Below are 12,200 nucleotides of genomic sequence, written 5' to 3'. Positions count from 1 at the left end.
GGGGAAAAGGGGATCCTGGGGGTTGAGCCGATGCTGGGTGTTTGGACCTTTCAGGCCCCCCGGCGGAGGCAACACACCCCTTTGGCCTCTGCTTCACATAGACGGCACCCCCGGACTGACCCACCCGGGGGAAATCGGTAGTTGCCTTTTCCTGTCTCTCTCTCCCTCCAGTCTTCGTCTTTCTCTTACTTTTCGTCTTTCCTGTCTTCTCCTAGCTTCCGCTTACTTCCAATTTTTCCAGGCAGCAAGGGTTAACCCTGTGTGAATAACCAACCTAGGTTATCTCATATTTGGTTATAGTGGTAATGTACAGCTGGCGCTTGCAGGCCGTGTCTCACACGCCCTGCAGCGCCCCCTTGTAGGACTCCACGGTGGGTGGCTGGCGTTACTGCCGAAATTACAATCTCCTATGGCTACTTCCTTTCCCCTACTACCTGATCGCTCCCTGAAGAGGGGGCGCACCGATGATGTCTTAGAATTTTTCGCCCGTCAAAAAGAAACTTTTCCACGCTTCCACGTAGTCCACTCCGAAACACCAAACAAACCCGTACGAACAATCTCACCATTTCTCGTGTCTAAGTCTCTCACCCAAGTTTTTGGTACAGGTTACAAAGCATCCAGAATGGCAAGTGGTGATCTCCTCTTGGAGCTCCGAAACAAGAAGCAATATGAGAACCTACCGAACCTAGTATCATTTGGCGACGCCAAAGTGACAGTAACTCCGCATCGTACTATGAATACCACCCGTGGCGTAGTCTCCGATGATGATCTCTTGGAGCTGACTGAGGCTGAGCTCTTGGAGGGCTTCAGTGAGCAGAACGTCGTGAACGTTAAGCGAATAAAGATGAGGCGTGACAACAAGGAAATACAGACCAAACATTTGATACTAACTTTTGGCACAAGTGTCCTGCCCGAGTCCATCGAGGCCGGGTATATCAAGCTCCGTGTTCGGCCATATATCCCTAATCCCCTGCGTTGCTTCAAATGTCAGCGTTTCGGTCACAGCTCTCAGAGCTGCCGAGGCCGCCAAACCTGCGCTAAATGCAGTGCTAATGAGCACACTTCTGAATCTTGTGAAAACTCTCTCCGCTGCGTAAACTGTGAAGGTGAGCACGCTGCATACTCGCGGTCGTGCCCATCTTGGAAGAAAGAGAAGGAAATAGTTACGATTAAAGTAAAAGAAAACATAAGTTTCAAGGAGGCACGCAGGCGGGTATCGTACCTGCCCAAGAAAACCTTTGCCGATGTGGCGCGTCAGGGGGCAGCGTCACAACGGCCTCCGGCGGCTGTCCGACCCACAGGCAGTGAGTCGGCAGTTACGCCATCTGCCCCCGCGGCGGTTGCAGCTAGCGCTGCTCCGTCGACCCAGAATGAGGGACCAACGACCCCGAAGGTGGCCGCCGCCGAGGCTGTCCCAACCTCCCCGGCCCCTTCCAGCGCTGGCAACAGCCGGCGCAGCCAGATCCCTCAGGGAGCCCCATCGACCTCCGGGCTGGTGGGCGCAGGGGTCTTGCCCTCCAAGGCGGGACTCTCTCGGGAAACATCTCGCTCGCAAGAGCACGTGTCCGGCGCCTCACAAGAGGCAATGGACACTACACCCATCCTCAAGGCGCACCAAGCGCCTAAGGAGCGTCGAGGTTCCCTCGAACGCTCCAGAAAGAACAAAACCCCTATTACAGGGCCTCGAAAGGGCTCTGTAATCTAAGGCATCACTTCCGTTTCCGTACACACAGCACTAATTTACATTAAATATGGATACACAAATCATACAATGGAACGTCAGAGGTCTCCTTAGAAACCTTGATGATGTACAAGAACTGATCCACCAACACAATCCAAAAGTGCTGTGTTTACAGGAAACACACTTAAAACCACAACACACAAACTTTCTACGACCGTATGTCACGTTTCGGAAAGATCGCGATGATGCTATCGCATCATCGGGCGGTGTTGCCATTTCTATCCATAAGAGCATTGCATGTCAACTTTTACAGCTACAAACGCCTCTCGAAGCAGTGGCGGTTCGAGCTGTACTCCTAAACAAACTCATCACCATTAGCTCTCTTTACATACCCCCACATTACAAATTAACGAAACATGAATTCCAATCCTTTATAGATCAATTGCCAGAACCTTACGTTGTACTTGGCGATTTCAATGCGCACAGCTCCCTGTGGGGCGACTCTCGTATAGATGCGCGAGGTCGTCTTGTTGAACAGTTCCTTTTTTCCTCTGGTGCGTGCCTTCTGAATAAGAAGAAACCCACATATTACTGTCTTGCAAACAATACCTTTTCTTCAATAGATCTGAGCATAGTTTCTCCGTCCATACTGCCTGAACTAGAATGGGAAGTTACGAATGATCCTTACGGAAGTGACCACTTCCCCGTACTACTAAGAACACTTAAAGAATACGAATATCCACCACAGGCTCCTAGGTGGAAGATTGACACAGCAGACTGGGAGAGGTTCCGAAACTTAACTAATATATCATGGGATGACATGTCTTCTTTAGAAATCGACGCTGCTGTGGAGTACTTCACAGCCTTTGTAATAGATGCCGCATCTAAATGCATACGTGAATTAAGCGGCTCGGCATGCAAACGGCATGTCCCGTGGTGGAACAATGAATGCAGAATCTCACGTAGAAATCAGGACAAAGCGTGGGGGTTGCTACGCGCTTCGCCCACTGCAGAAAATCTTGTCAACTTTAAGAAAGTAAAGTCCCAAGGCAGGAGAACCCGCCGACAGGCTAGAAGAGAAAGTTGGGAGAAGTTTTTATCAAGTATAAACTCTTATACAGATGAGGCCAAAGTATGGAACAAGGTAAATAGAATTATAGGGCGACAAACATATTCCCTTCCTCTGGTAAATACACAGGGCGATACACTGCAAGATCAGGCAGACTCACTTGGGGAGCACTTTGAGAGCGTATCAAGTTCAAATCATTATTCGCAATCCTTCCTGAAATATAAGCAAATAGAAGAACGTAAGCCACTAACAAGAAAATGTCGAGAGAATGAGCCTTACAACCGTCCATTTAGTATTGCCGAATTAAGAGCTGCCCTGAGCGCATGCAAGAGCTCCGCACCAGGATCTGATAGAGTCATGTATGAAATGCTCAAAAACTTACACAATGACACGCAACTTACACTACTCACACTTTTCAACACCATCTGGAATGCAGGGTACCTTCCAACCGCGTGGAAGGAAGCCATTGTGGTCCCTGTTTTGAAACAAGGCAAAGACCCTTCCTCAGTGGCAAGTTACCGCCCGATAGCCCTCACAAGTTGCATTTGTAAAGTGTTTGAAAAAATGATAAACCGGCGACTCATTCATTTCCTTGAACAGAGCAAAATGCTTGATCCTTATCAGTGCGGCTTCCGAGAAGGGCGCTCCACAACTGACCATCTTGTACGTGTAGAAGCAAATATTCGGGACGCATTTGTGCACAAACAGTTTTTGTTATCCATATTCCTAGATATGGAGAAGGCGTATGATACGACGTGGCGTTACGGAATCTTAAGAGACTTGTCGGAAATGGGCATCCATGGTAATATGCTAAACCTCATAGAAAGCTATTTGTCCAGTCGTACATTCCGGGTAAAAGTCGGTAATGTACTCTCGCGTCCTTTTACGCAAGAAACGGGTGTACCCCAAGGAGGCGTGCTCAGCTGCACACTCTTCATCGTGAAGATGAACACGCTTCGCGCTTCATTACCACCTGCAATCTTTTATTCTGTCTACGTGGACGACATTCAAATAGCTTTCAAATCGTGTAACTTCGCAGTCTGCGAGAGACAGGTACAGCATGGCCTGAACAAAGTGTCAATGTGGGCAGACAAGAATGGGTTTAAGATAAATCCTAACAAAAGCTCTTGTGTTCTTTTTACAAGAAAGAGAGGACTTATCCCAGATCCTTGCATAGAACTGCGTGGACAACAGATACCTGTAAACAAAGAACACAAATTTCTAGGTGTCATACTTGACTACAGACTCACCTTCGTCCCCCACATTAAACATCTCAAAGAAAAGTGTCTAAAAACAATGAACATAATCAAACTTCTATCCCAGACTACGTGGGGTAGTGACAGGAAGTGCTTAATGAATCTCTATAAAAGCCTCATTCGATCACGACTAGACTATGGCGCCGTGATTTACCACTCTGCCGCCCCGAGCGCACTAAGGATGCTAGACCCAGTCCATCATCTAGGAATCCGACTGGCCACTGGCGCTTTCAGAACGAGTCCCATACAAAGTTTATATGTAGAATCAAATGAGTGGTCACTTCATCTGCAGAGAACATACATCAGTCATACATATTTTCTGAAAGTCCACTCAAACCCCCAACATCCCTGTTTTAGTACCATTAATGACATGACATGTGCTACACTCTTTCGCAATCGTCCGTCCGTAAGACAGCCTTTCTCGCTGCGTGTGAGGGAGCTTAGCGGGGAAATGCACGTTCCACTCCTCGAGCTTCGCCTAATGCATCCAGCCAAGCTGCTACCTCCTTGGGAGTGGCAGCTCATACAATGTGATATATCGTTCGTGGAAGTCACAAAGCATGCCCCAGAGATTGAAATCAAGATGCATTTCCGGGAACTCCAGCACAAATACTCCTGCACGGAGTTCTACACAGACGCATCAAAGTCACACGACGGGGTATCCTATGCAGCCGTCGGTCCATCCTTCTCGGAATCCGACGTACTGCACCTGGAAACTAGTATCTTTACGGCTGAGGCCTACGCACTGCTGTCGGCCGTAAAGCATATAAATAAATCACAACTCCAGAAATCAATTATATATACGGACTCCCTCAGTGTTGTGAAGGCCTTGATGTCTTTCTGTAATCACAAAAATCCAGTATTTATTGAGCTCTACTCCGCACTGTGCAAAGCATATATATCTAACCAACATGTGATCATATGCTGGGTGCCTGGACATAGGGGCATCGAGGGAAACGTTCTAGCCGACCAGATGGCCACATCAATCTCATTGCATGCAGTTAATCCTACTGCTTCGGTCCCTGTCACAGACCTGAAGCCTTTCTTAAGAAGGAAACTACGAAAGCATTGGCAACGCATGTGGGATGAAGAAATAAATAATAAACTGCATGTAATAAAGCCACAGTTAGGTTTTTGGCCTCCTGTGTCAAAATCCCGCCGTACAGATGTCCTATTCTGCCGTCTAAGAATAGGGCACACTTTTGGCACACATAACTTTTTACTCACGGGAAACGAGCCTCCAACCTGTGGTAGATGCGGGGAGAGGCTGACCGTCCTCCACGTCCTACTGGAGTGTCGGGAAGCCGAATCCGAAAGAAAAAAACATTTTCTCGTAGCATACCGGCACCGCATCCCCCTTCATCCTGTTATGTTACTTGGTCCAGAACCACTCTTTGACAGCAACGCCGTCCTAGGTTTTTTGAAAGATGTTGTGTTGCATGTTATTAGCCCCACACGTTCGTAGCGCTTCCTCTCTCCAGAGGATGCCGCTGCGATAATTATTTTGAATAGCACATGCCTCTAGGCCCTTGTGGTTCAAGGGCTCTGGCGAGGCAGTAGTGCTGTAAGCAATTTACCATCTCGCATATTTTAAACAATGCTTCATTCTTTCACGATGGATTTTAATGTTCATGGTATTCGTCATTAGTCATCGCCATAATTTTATAGTACATAGATTTTACGCTTTTACAGCGACTATTTTTAGGCCACTTTACAGCCAAGTCACATCTTCCATAATACATCGTTAACACTACCACCTGTCATGGCGCTCTTTGGCCAAACCTGGCCCTTGCGCCAAAAAACTCCACACATCATCATCATCATCAAGAAAGCTCGTGAACGCATTTTTAAAGAACGCAGCAAACTGAAATACATTAATGTAACTGTTGCTGAAGACTTTTTACTTGTAACTCGCGACGTTGGAAGAAAGGCTAATTGCGTCTGCAAAGGTATTGCCGAACTCACCTACCTTTAAACTACGACACGATAAAATGGACGTGCATGACATATGGTATGTGTATGACAGATCAAGTAGCAGCACGAGAGAACAGCCGCCCAGATTATCATCCGGGTAATCCGAGTCAAATAAAAATAGATCACAGAACAATATCAATAGCCTACGTGACCTACGTTGTTGTGTTCGATGTTCCGCCCCCCACCCTCCACACCTTATGTAATATTTCTTCCAGGGGTCTTTAAGGGCCAATAAATAATGAGGATGATGATAATAAGGGCCCGGCTGATAAGCGCGAAACAGTCAAAAAAGGTGCAAGTAATCTTCTTTTTGTGCATCACGAAACATAGCGGTTAGAGGCGGCAAGTTACACTGATAGATTTTCAGTACTCTCCCTCTCAGTTCTGTTTAGTAACATTATAAGTGTGATAAATAAGCGAGATCAACTGAACTCGGTGGTGTACGCTTGTGGTGCGCACCTTATAATGGTAACCAAAACATGGCTGAGCTCGAAAGTTTCAAATAACGAAATCTTTCCCCACGGTAAACATCACGCTGTGTATCGTTGCGATCGAGAAGGCAGATGTGGTGGTGACACATTTATTGCTGTATCAAGGGAAATTCCATCATGTGAAGTACACGTGGCGTCGCATTTGGAAATATTCTGGGTGGTTGCTTCTCATAGAGACAAAAAGATGATACTAGGAGCATGCTAACGCCCTCTTAACGCCACAGCGACTTTTCTTGATGCCTTGCATGACATCAGTGCCGATATTTTTTCTCGGTATCATTCCTGCCCGGTCATTTTCTTAGGTGACCTATTTTCCAGGTATAGCCAGCCCGTCTTCGACACAGTGTAATGAGTTCTTAGATATGTCCCATTGCTTCCATTGCACGCAGCTTGTGAGAGAACCGACAAGCACTACGCCTTAATTCTGAAATACAAAGGACTTAATTTTTTTCTACACACCCAGAATTCATATATCCCATAACTTACCTTCCTGGCCTCAGGGATCATTCGCTCTTGCACTTTAAGATCAACATATCCGCTCCTCGAGTCCAGCGCAAACATAAAAAAATCATGACTATAAAAGAGCTAATTTTGACCTTATCAATGAAAAGTTTAGTGGATTCCTGGACATTTATCGCCTGAACTTTGACCTTTGATCTGTTCAAGAAAACTGGAATATACCTACTCCGAACGTAAACCACCTCTTAGACAAGTATGTACCTGCCAGAGAAGTAATATCGCACAATGATGCACCATGGTTTGCTCTGTAATAAAAAGCAGCAGCTGTTTCGTGTGGCGAAGCTCCGGAAGACTGCTGTACGCTGGAAAGCGTACTGTAAGGCCAAAGAATATTAGATAAATTCTGTTCACGCTACTAAAACATTTTTCTATGACTCTACGTTATCTAACTTATAGTGTAACAGCCCTAAGAAATTCTGGAGCATTGATAAGGGCGGTGAAAGTTACATGATATCCCTGAATGATGATTCAGGCGAACCGTCAGCTGATTGCCCTCTCGTTTTTAATAAAGCATTCACTAGTAATTTTTGCTCTCATTATGCAGACGAGCTTCGCACTATTTCTCATAGAGCGTTTGCCCCTGTGTCTCCTGTTACAGTAGAATATGCTGGTATAGTAAAGGCAATCAACTCTCTGAAATTGTCTTCTTCTTGTGGCGTAGATAAGATTAACTCAAACAAAGATGTGCTCAGCTCTTTTCCTTACTAAGATTTTTCGACAATCACATGATCATGGTTTTTCACTGTCGGATTGGAAGACTGGGAAGGTGGTTCCTATTCATAAATCTGGTAGCATGCACTGTCCTCTTAACTACCGCCCAATTTCATTACCGAGCATTGCTTGTAAAATTGTGGAGCATATACTGTATTCCCACATCCTTAACTTCTTAGACTCAAATAACTTCTTCACGGGTGCTCAACACGGTTTCCGCCTATCCTACTCATGTTACACACCACTGTTACTTTTCACACATCGCTTGCACACCACAGGGGACCGAAGTTCCCAAGCTTATTGCATATATTTATACTTTGCCAAAGCGTTCGATAAAGTATGCCACGTACTTTTTATGGTCAAACTTTAAGCATTGAACTAAGATATCAAATTACTAAATCGCTAGAATATTTCTTACCAATCGACTTCAGTAGGTCACGGTTAGCGATCAAAATTCTTCACTATCATAAGTTCCATCTGGCGTGCCTCAGGGCTGAGTTTTATACCCGTTGTTTTTATTAATTTATAATAATGATTTACCAAGTTGTGTTTCTTGTAATATTCGCCTTTACGCTGATGATTGTGTTATATATGGAGAAATCAGCAGTGAGCACGATGAAAACATATTACAACCTGACTTAGATTCCATAATGGGCTGGTGCGATAAGTGGCTTCTGGAATTAAACATTATTAATGAAAATGAATGCGTGTTTCTCGCAAAAACGAACCATTTTATCAACGTAAGAGTAGTACGCTGGAACAAGTTTCATGCTATCGATATGTCGGAATTAACATAACGTCTGATCTAACATGTAAAGCTCACTTCATCCTAATAATTATTAACGCAGATGGAATACTAGGATACTTACGTCGAAATTTCAGTATGCCTCCAAGAAAACAAAAAGTTCTTGTTTATAAAACCATTGTGCGCTCCAAAATAAATTATGCCGCTGCTCTTTAGGACCCTGACCGTGATAAGCTTATTAATGCACTTGAACTCATTCAGAATAACGCCACACGTTTCATACTAGCCAATAATTTTCGTACATAGAGCATAACATCAATGAAATGCTGTTTAGCATTGTGTCAGTTATCGCTACGCTGAAAATCTGTTTGCTTATGCTTATTTCAGAAAGTCTACCATAATCATCATCTAGACGCTGAGCTCATCGCTCCACCTACGTAGTTTTCATCGCGGGTTGCCCACATTAGTAAAGTAGGGTGGGCATCTTCTCACACAAACGCATTTCTACACTTTTTCATACCGAACACCTCACGGGACGGGAACCACCTTCCTGCCAATCTTGTTTCCATCACGGATCATGCTTTGTTCAGACAATCCTTATTTGCAATTTTTCATTCTAACTAACTGTGCCATATCGCGAGTCATGTTTTTGTATAACGCTGTTTTATTTTTGTCATTATTTGTTGTATGCTGCCTTAATGATTTTTGCATTACCGTTTCTTTCGTATAAATTGTCCAACTTACTGTTCCTTTCTTGCCACTCCCATCTACAATGCATTTGCGTTTGAGGATATTTGGAATAAATAAATATATGTATAACACAGCCACTTTTACAAATTTTTCCAAAGTGTTCGTTGAAGCGCGCTGTATGCCTGTCCTCAGGTATGACGGTGCTTTTGCTCGCTCGTAGCAACCGCTGGCTATCAAGCTATATTACTAGAGGGCATATATATTATTTATGTTTCGCATCTGCCGGATGCCACGGCCAGAAAGTACTTTCCTGAGTATTTGTACCATTCTGCTCTCACGAGGTCTCTCATTCCTCACTATTCGTTATGTATGCAAAATTCCGAATGCGAGCTTTTTGAGCTACACTTTAACCTCATTGGCGTGCGCACCCGTGCAGCGAGCTTTCATCGCACTGCCTTGCTTTCTACGAGCGAGCGAGAAAGGATAACTTCGCTTGCTTGCTTCCCTTGAGGCTTCTCTCAGGAGTCTTTGTACCACGGTGGCACTGCAGCGGCGAGTCGTGGTACAGCATGGTGTGTGAAGAATTCACGTTGAATTGAACTCTAGAGAAATAATAGCCAGACAAATGAAACAATTGTTTAAGGTAATAAATGCAGCGATGAGCGAGACCGGCACCCCGGCGTTGTGAATTGAAGCTCACTATCGAATTTTAGAGCTTCCCAGTGTGAGAGTATTCATTGTAGGTTGTACTTAGTGTGTGTTTACAAGTTTTTTGAAAGTATAAGCACGGCGAAATTTGTCTAGAGAGTAGCCCCGTTTGTGGGGACTCCTGCATTAGTGCGCATATTGATCTCGTACCAAAAGATGCATCGATTTACTAAGCACTCTCATCATCTCATTCGCACAACCTTTAAGTAAATATTTGAATTAAATACGCATAAGCAACAAAACACTTCTTAGGAACAGGCAAAATATGTTATCCAAAAGAAACGTAATAACAAAACTCAGGCATGGCCCTTACAAATTTCCAAACGCTTTCGTTCACTGGCAAGGCTAGTTGCTTTCCTTTCTTTTTATTTTGTATTCTGCTTGTCTCTTTTGAGTGGATTGGTTCTCTCGGACGGGGCCGAAGTTCGCGCGCGGCCAGGTTTTAAAAAGACAGGTTAGACAGTTATATTAAGTTGACCACTGTGGCCGAATATCCCTAATGTATTCATTATCCACAGTTCTAGAGCCCGTTGTTTTGTGTGTTTCAATTTCTATACTTAATTTTAGATCGCTTACAATATCATCTAAACAATGCATATTTCAGCCCAATTAAATTATTCACCTTTTGCATACTACTACAGACATTTTCTTCTTATAATAAAGAAGGCGACGATAAGTTGTTGGGATGAGCAAGCTGCCTAAAGAGGCCTGTTTTTACGAAGATAAAGTACGCAATTGATATATGCAACCACGCTCCTCGGTCAAAACAGCTCTTTGTATAATAAATTTGCCCAAAATGCACAGCACATTCATCAGGCGCGATTGGTTCCTGTGGATTGAATATTCGTATAGAGAGTCATGCGCTATGGGCGCCTCAGTAGAACAATCGTTGCCGTTCATAAACTGTTTGTACGAATCTAAAATGGATATGTTATTAGCGGAATATGCTGCGCGCCGTAACTCACCAACCATCCTGAATTCAATGTAACTGAAATGTGTTTGTCGGAATAAAGGTGTGTGCATAGCAAATTGCACCACACTGCTAAATTACCTGCACTTTTCTGTGAAAGAAACGCGATTGACTAGTGATGTGGAGCGCTCAGAACCCGAGTTTAGGTTCCTGGGCCTGAAAAAGTTATTACGCCTAATTGACAAAATGGATCAGCGCTCTAAGCCAATTACGCATTCACATGGCTTTTGATGATGCGCAATTGTCTTTTTCCAGTGCAAAATTAATATAGACGGGGAAAGTATCCCGGAATAACAAAACACAACTCTAACTTTGAGTCAGCGCTACGTTCAGGTCCGTGAGAAATTGATAGCGGGTGTGGTTGCATCAGCCGTTTTTGGCGAATTGCTGGGACCCGCTGCTGTCGCGACGAGCATACATCAACGCTTTCCCTTTTCCTAACTGCACGGCAGGCGGTGACCTGGACAACTATGCGCTCAGTTGTATGCACTGCAGAATACGCTAAGCGATCGTTAGAAACGCTAGAGAGAGACAGGGGTTCAGGGACAGCGCGCGTAGCATTTTCCCTGCCTGGGGTTCGTGCTGACAAGAACAAAAATGACAAAAGCTGGGAGATAAGAATGGTGTTTAGGTATAACTCCTGATAAACACTAACTTATCGATATACATTATCGAAGGAACTCAATTACATGGCTAGAACCTTTTTATTTTCTGGAAATATACCATGAGGCATTGAAAGAAGTTGTCGAAGCAGTGATTGAATGTGGGCATGATCTGAGCACTTATTAGGTGGCTTGGGCTTAGGAATTAAAACTTTCTATGTCGCCAATATTGCTTATTCAATATCTTCTGGCACAGTAACTTACGGTTTCAGTCGTTGTACACTTAATTAAGTAGTCTAACGAATAAAATTGACGATGAGTCAGTAGTCACTGAGACGGCCTGTAAGTTGCATCTGCCCAAAGTGGTGAGGGCAACGTTTTCAAATAACCAGTCCGGTTAACAGATTCATCTTTGGGGATGCCTAAAGAGTTTTGGAGGACACAAAAATAATTTTATAGAACTGCAAATTATCCCTGAGAAGCAACTAACAGCGCTCCGAAGAATGCGCTCAAGAACAAGAACCAGTCAGAACGTGAAAGGGGCCAAACCAGATAGCGCAACCATCATCAAATCATAGTTACCTTTAGTTGTGACTTCATGCATCACGCAGTAAGCCCAAATCCGCAATCGATTCCCAAAGATGCACAAGGTTGCGCAGGGCTGTAGGCAAAAGCTTTGAGAAGAAAAATTATTTCCAGGAAGTAGCGGAAAGCAAGGTATAGAAAATTTTTTCGCAGTGAAATTTGTGGTCCTACTGAAGCTAACAAGATGCTACAGCGGAAA

This window comes from Dermacentor andersoni, chromosome 4 (genome assembly GCF_023375885.2).
Source record: "Dermacentor andersoni chromosome 4, qqDerAnde1_hic_scaffold, whole genome shotgun sequence".
Taxonomy (NCBI): domain Eukaryota; kingdom Metazoa; phylum Arthropoda; class Arachnida; order Ixodida; family Ixodidae; genus Dermacentor; species Dermacentor andersoni.
The sequence above is the reverse complement of the archived record's forward strand: the minus strand, read 5'-3'. Positions refer to the sequence as shown.